General features: G+C 41.9%; 1 protein-coding gene across 1 annotated transcript in view; it reads right to left on the bottom strand.

The window, feature by feature from the left end:
- Window positions 1-7,637, bottom strand: part of Znf660 (zinc finger protein 660) — a 31,367-nt gene that overhangs the window by 10,578 nt on the left and 13,152 nt on the right. The window lies entirely within an intron of this gene.

The following is a 7,637-nucleotide window of genomic DNA, read 5'->3' as shown; positions in this document are numbered from 1 at the left end:
TAGAAGACATCCTCCCCCATTACCCATTTTTTAAATTATTAGGCCTCAAAATGTTTTGTGTCTCCCCCTCCAGATGCTCAGGCTCCGCTTCTAACCCTTCGTTTCATTTCTTCCCTCCCAGAACACAAATCTGCCTTATACACAAATGTATCCCCAGGATCTACCTAGCACGCTCATGGGCAGGTAGTCAATAAATATTTGTTGAGAGAATAAATGAATGAATGACCTTGTGCAAAACCCTAACCTCCTCCCCAGGTCCCAGTGAACTCATTGGTAATTGCCGAGATTCCACTGGTGATCGAGGTCAAAGACTCAGAGGCTGTGGAGTCTTCAGAGAGCCCCCAGCAGCCAACAGGATGGGAGAATATGGGATGACACAGTTCTGTCACCAGCCCCCTGCTCCGAGGGAGCAGCAGTGCGGAATTAGAGACTAGACCCAAGACAAAGGGGCATCGCGGAACAAGAGAAGAAGACGGCCCACCACGAGCCCTCCGTTGCGGCGCACAGCCGAGCGGCAGCCGCGAACTATGCCTTGTTCCCGGTCTGTGCGCCCCACACACTCCCAGAACCCGGTTCGCCCCTAGTCAGGCGCGCCGCACCCCTCACCGAAAGCGCCAGAAGCACACCTCGGAACACCGTAGCGAAGGAACTGCGTCAAGAACTCTCCACTAACTACCCTCCGACCCTCTGGCCCTTCTAGGCTCTGGGAGGCTTCCGCGTCTCAGTGCCCCCAGGCCGGAGTCCTCCCGGGCCGCGAAGCCCAGCGGAGCCCACCCGCACTACGACTCCGCCTCCAGGCTAGGCTTTGCGCCACTATTGGTTGCGAGGACGGGAGGACAGCCAATGAGAGGAGAGCCTGGAAAGGGTGGAACCCTGGGAGCAGCTCCGCTAGCGCGGGAAGAATAACCTGTCAATTGCTCCGCTGGCTAGCTCCTGGGACTGCCCCCTCTCTGAAGTCGCACCGACCGTGGGCTCTGGCTGCTGAGCTGAGTTTAAATTTTTGTCCACAGAGTACGTCTTTCAACCTCAAATCCAGGGTTAGCTATCGTTTGTCAACAGTATATAAAATAGGTACTGGGAGCCTACCATGCCCCATTGGAGAGCCATTCATGACATAGTGCTGAAAAATTCACCTAAGACATTTCCTATTAGGTGAAAGTTTCAATTGAGAGTAAAATATATAGACTTAATATGTTGGCTAGCCATTTGGAATACAACTCAGTAGCCAGAGGCCACAGTGTTCCACCTGAAAGAGAGTTATGGATAGTTTGTATTTGGGACAGAGGTAAAAGGTGCTCTACCTAACATTCCCCCAAGAAGTTGTCTGAATTTGATAGCAAGGGCAAAGCCATGCTCCGACATGCCACTTTCTCTGCATCTCCAGGTTCTGGACCAACTTTTATCCTCTCATTGGGAGAATCATAAAGTAGTCACCACCAAATATAGTTCCTCAATGGAAATCAGGCGTTATTTGCTAGGGTTGCCATAACAAAGCACCACCAACTTTTGTGGTTTGCACAGAAATTCATTTTTAAGTCTTTCAAAAGAGAGTCGCTTGAGAAACACCAATTTATATTACTGCTAGATACGGAGAAATTTTTTTTCTGATTACCCATTTCTTATAATTATTAGGCCTCAAAATATATTTTGTTTCCCCCTCCAGATGCCCAAGCTCTGCTTCTAACCCTTCAAGCATGTTTCATCTCTTCCCTCCCAGAACACAGTTCTGCCTTGTACATAACTGAACTCCAGGCTCTGGCACACTCCTGGGTAGGTGTTCAATAAATATTTGTTGAGTGAGCAAATGAACAAATGACCTTGTGCCTCTAACCTCTTCTTTAGGTCCCGGTGAAGTCATTGATAATAGCTGGGATCCCACTGGTGATTAGAGCCAAACACTCAGAGGCTGTGGAGTCCTCGAAGAGACTCTGTGACCCACAGTTCTGTCAAGAGACAAGACCCAATGTGGCTGTCTTTGGAAAGACTTTCTAAAAGTAACTTTAACTACCTCATTGTTCTGAGTCACTTTGTAAGGATAGATGCTGACAATGGATAGCCATTATTAAATGCAGAGCTTAAACTGGAATGAATACAATTACTGGTGGTTTTAAGCTTAGCACGGTAGCAACTGCCATGAATACCTTCTCCAAAAGTGGCCCCTATAATAGGATACTTACATCTCAAACTTAAGGACACTAGTGGTTCCCTTTTGACAGCTTAAGCAATGTCAGTTTCTCCTCATTATCAAGGCAGCCTGAATGCTGACTGGAGAGGTTTCAGTGATGGTCTCTTCCTGACATCAGGACTTACCAGGGCTGCTATGGGTGTAGTATCCTTGCAATTGTTCTGACCTCTCCTCCTTTGGTGAGCTTTATATAGTCTTAGAGGAGGGATATAACATTTTTCAATCTCCCAAAATGGGAATTAAAGCATATATTGAATGTATTCCACGTAGTGTTTAGATATGTTCAAATGGCCTAAAACATGAAGTCGTAGCTGTCATTCCTTATTCAGTCTAAGGGAAGTATATATTGTCCTGGGATTACTCTTCAGTGATTTCATTTAATCCAAACCATGAGAAATGATTGGCCTCTTTGCAATTTTATCTACAATCCACATAGTGTTATGCTCGAATTTGGGACCCCCAAAAGACCACCAGAGACCAAGATGGATGTAAACAGCAAAGAGGTGTTTATTGAGAGCTAGCTTGGTCCTCCGCGTGCACACACAGCAACTGGTGACGCTGAGAGGCCCCGAGCCCAGGGTTTGCAGCAGTTTTATACATTCTTTGGAGAAGGCAGGGAACCCCACATACATCATAGCATCTCTTAGCAAATCATCACCCACCGTGGGAAAATCAAATAACAACTCTAAAACATGATTAGCACATTCACTGGCGGGAACATGTTGGGTAGGGGTGACTGGTTACTACAAAAGGGGGATTCATTTGAACTGATTGGTTAAGCCAACAGGGGTGTTCATGCTGAATTACATGGTTTCCCAACACGTTATCAACCACCATAAACTACTGGGAGGGTCATTTGGCATCCCAGGTATTTCCCTGTCTCATGCTGATTGGTGGCTGCTAGGGGGTTACTATGGGTCTCCACCTAGCCTGAGTCAGGGACACCTGGCGCTGCAGATCTCTCCTGTTATTCATAGATAAACAACTTAACAGGGTGGGAATGTGCCTAGGAGTGCTCTGTGGGTCTTTCCAAGGACAAAGGTCATGTCCCTTCCTTGGACAGGCTTTGCTCTGAGGTAGAGGCTGGTTTTTCAATAGTACCATTTGGGAAACCAAATATTCTGCCTCTGTAACTGTAAGTCAAAATAAACCTTTCTTCCTTGAAGCTGTGTCAAATATTTTTGCCACAGTGGCAAAGAGCTAACTAACACAGGAAATTAGTACCAGGAAATGGGGTTGTTGCTGTGATTATACCTGACAATGTGGTTCAGAAGCATATGGAACTAGTGTGTGGGAGGAGTTTGGAAAAGATTTGAGGTGCAGGATAGGGAAGACTTAACATGTTGTAAACAGAGCTTACTGGACAATTCTGATGTAATTTCAGAAGACCATAGTGCCAAAAGGAATAAAGACAGTAAAGACCATGCTTATAAGGTTTTAGATGGGAATGAGCATTCTATTGGGAATTGCTATAGAGGCCATATATGCCACTTTCTGGCAAAGAACTTTTTTACATTTTATCCATGCCCTGAGACTTTGTGTGAGACTGAATTGAAAGGTGACAGAATAATTATTCTAGTGGAGAAAATTTCAAGGCACCACAGCATTTGGGCAGTGGCATGATTATTGCTGGCAGCTTTTAGTCAGGATTTCTATGATAACCACAAGCAAAAAGCAGAGCAGAAAAAAACTGAAAAACTTAACAGTTTGGACAAAAAAAAAAAAAAAGCAAATGTGAAACAGGCCAATAAAGATGTGGCCCTGAGAAGATTAGCACCATTAAAGAGAAACCAAGTACTCTGCAAAGAGACTGCAAAGAAGAAATGCCTTGAGGGCATCTCAGGAATCAGCAAGACTCCACCCATCACAATCTTAAAGAAGTAAAAGTGAAAGTTCACTTTAAAGACATCCCTTTGAGAAGAGAGCACTAGGAAGCCCTGCTCACACAGGACAGACTAGAAAGCTGCTTCTGCAGAATTTGTTTCACAATGCTAAGCCCTGCAGGTATTCAGAGGCTGCTGCAGCCATCATCTGATGGGGCCTGGCTACTTCATGAGTTGGTGGGATACCTTGGCATTGTTCACATGGTGCTGGGTTTTTGTATTTCTTTTTTAAAATTTTTAATTAGTTACACATGACAGTACAATGATCTTGATATATCATACATTTGAATCAGATGGGATATAATTTCTCATTTTTCTGAGTGTACAGTCTGCAGAATTACATTGGTCATGCAGTCACGTATATACCCACAGCAATAATAATGTCTATTTTATTCCGGTGCTGGTTTTGTAGGAATGCAAATTATTGAGATTTGGGAGTCATGGTGTCTTCCACCAAGATTTCAAAGGAGGGTCTGAGAGGCCAAGCAATGTGTTTCAGGGTCAGAAATCCCTGCAGCCCTTGAGAGAGCAATGTGTGAAGCTTTGAAAGTGCTGACAATGATGCAATGAAGACTCCAAGAAGTTAGGGATGCCAGGAATATGGAATGCCTGCAGAGGAAAGTTACAGGCAGAAAGTGGAGCTAGCCCAAGAGAGAAGTCATGTGGGATAGCCAACATGGCCATAGGGGTGGGCTGCTATAGTCCTTTGGAGCCACCTCATGCCTGCCATCTTGTGTCATGGATCTAAACATGGATCTACGGATTTGCTGGATTACATTTGTGTTGGAAAAAATCCCTTCTTTTCATACCCCTATTCCTCACTTTTAGAATGGGAATGTTTAGTCTGTGCCATTGTATATTGGAAGATGGAATTTTATTTAAAAAAATTTTATTTTAGTTGTAGATGGACACAATACCTTTATTTTATTTTTATGTAGTGCAGAGGATTGAACCCAGGATCTCGCAGGTGCTAGGTGAGTGCTTTACCGCTGAGCCACAACCCTAGCCCCGTGATGAGTGGTTTCTTAAAATCAAAAAGGCCCATAGATATTCCCATGTCAAGTAAGAAATGACCTACAACCAAAGGCTTTGCTAGACACAAATGAGAAGACTTTCTTGTAGGTGTAGTCTTTGGTGGATGATATCTGCTATAATCAAATGCCCCCCCCCACACACACACACTAAGAATAGGTTATTTTCCCAATGTACAGCCACAAAAGCAAAATAAAGTCTAACTGAAGGCTTTTGCATATTGAGCTCTTTCACAATAAAGCTATTTATTCCCACTGAGGCAGAGAACTTGGAAACAGGCTCCACTGGATAGCCAGTGTAGAGGCTGAGCCAAAAACATGCTAGATATAAAAGCTGGTCCTAGATGGTTTTTAGCCAACTCACCAAATGGGAAACCATTTCATTGCTGAAGCATATAATTATGCAAATTCACCACTAAATCTTCTAGCTTCAAATCTAAACATCCAATTAGACTATGAAGGGATTCAAAGAAAATCTATTTTCCCTGTTTTATGGCCAATCTCAGGATGGGAAAGCTCTCATCTTTCACTAATGAGGAAACAACAAATGTAATGCAAGGCCAATAAAAATGTTCTTCAACTTGAGGCAAAAAGAGAACATATTAAAAAATACATTCAAGAAAAAATACAATTTAATATAAGAAAGGAGTGGCACTTGGAAATCCCGACAGAGAAGAAACTAAAAGGAAACAAAGATGAAAAACACCATATACGAAAAAGGAATTTTAACCACATATACGGAAATAAAGGATTTTACAGTTTACTAGGTGCAAATTTATGCCTATGTTTCACATGACAGTAAACATGATGATTCCTTGCTATATATTAGCAAAATTTAGATAGAGCACCACTAGAAAAAATTCAAAGTATAATAATCGCTATATTGTATACTGTGTGCTGAGTACTGTTTTAAGTATCTTACACGTATTAACTAATTTAAACTTTACAATCCTATGAAGTAGCTCCATTTTATAGATGGAGGAACTGAGAAACATGAAAGTAAAGTGATCTGTCCAGGATCACACACCTAAAAAAGCAATGAAGCCAGGATTTGAATGCATGATGCCAGGAACCAAACCTATGCTCTTAACCACTACACTGCTTCTTCTAAAAATAGAAACAGAAGGAAACTTACTAAATTCAATTAAAAGAAAAAAATCAACCCAAAATGAACCCTTTGATACTGCAAAGTGCTAAAAACATTACCTCTAACAGGAAGACATGGAATACCTGTTATGCACTATTCAACATTTTGAAGTTCTTACTGATGCATAAGCAATGGATTGGAAAACGAGATAAATGAATATTTAACAAATTGTATACCTACAAAACTAAGAAATAAAACTATGAGAAAAGATAATATAGTCAAATAACTGGATCCAAACAATTTATAACAGTAATTTTATTTAATTAGCAATAACTAATAGGGAGAGGAATGACTTTCAAATGTAGCCACTTTTCATCCCCTCCCCTCCCAAAAGCCTGGGGCTTTTCCAGGAAGTTAGGACATTCATTTCTATTTAACACTGACACCAGGATGGTGGTAGTGGGCAAATAACATTATGACTAGAACTGTTCCTCACCCCCAAGAGACTTAGTGTGATAGAGAATGAATAGATAAGAACCAGATGACAAAATTGCAGTATTCAATAAGCAGGGAAGTTCTACAGATGATAGAACCAATAAGGCCAACTCGAGGTGGAAGGTTGCCCATGTGCAGCCCACGTGGCTATGTAGTGGTACAGGGTCAGCTCTTCTTTGGATCTGGAAGCTCCCAAAGTAACTCTCTTGACACACACATTCCTATGTGCAGAACTCTTTCATAACTTTCAAAGGAAAATGGAAACAAATACCAAAAATTTAGTTGAGGCACTCTTGCCCCTCCCCGGCACTGCACTGGGAGCTGTGATTGTTTCGTTCACTTTGCTTTTTAATAAAATTACTGCTTGCAAAAAAAAAAAGTTGAAAACAAATATAATTCACAATGGGCTGGGGATGTGGCTCAAGCGGTAACGTGCTCGCCTGGTATGCGCAGGGCGCTGGGTTCGATCCTCAGCACCACATAAAAAAAATAAAATAAAGATGTTGTGTCCACCGAAAACTAAAAAATAAATATTAAAAAAACAAATATAATTCACAAATGATACATTTCAAGTTGTATCCTGAATTCAGTAATCTTTTAAGTCCCCCCCCCTAAAAAAATTTATACTTCCAAGAATCTTTTTTAAGTTTGTCTGAGATGTCTCCCCTAGAATCACATCTGATTATTTTCTTAAATATCAACTCTTCCCTTTCTTTTCCAGTATTAGACATAAACCACAGTTCACAAAATCTCCCCTTCAGGCTATATATCTGACACTGTACCTGTAGCCTCTTCAGCCATTTCTGCTATATTGCCAGTATTCTCTTTCTGTTAAGAAGAAATTTGGAAGATGGAAATTGAAAGAGATAGACACTGGAGGTGAAGTCTTCTGGCACTAGGGCCCCATGGTAACAGTGGAAAGGAAAAGACAATAAAGTTTATGATTGGTGAATGAC

Source organism: Marmota monax, unplaced genomic scaffold (genome assembly GCF_021218885.2).
Source record: "Marmota monax isolate L192 unplaced genomic scaffold, Marmota_monax_Labrador192_F-V1.1 WCK01_AAM20220418_F8-fsc00021, whole genome shotgun sequence".
NCBI classification, from domain to species: domain Eukaryota; kingdom Metazoa; phylum Chordata; class Mammalia; order Rodentia; family Sciuridae; genus Marmota; species Marmota monax.
This window is presented reverse-complemented; position numbering and strand designations above follow the sequence as displayed.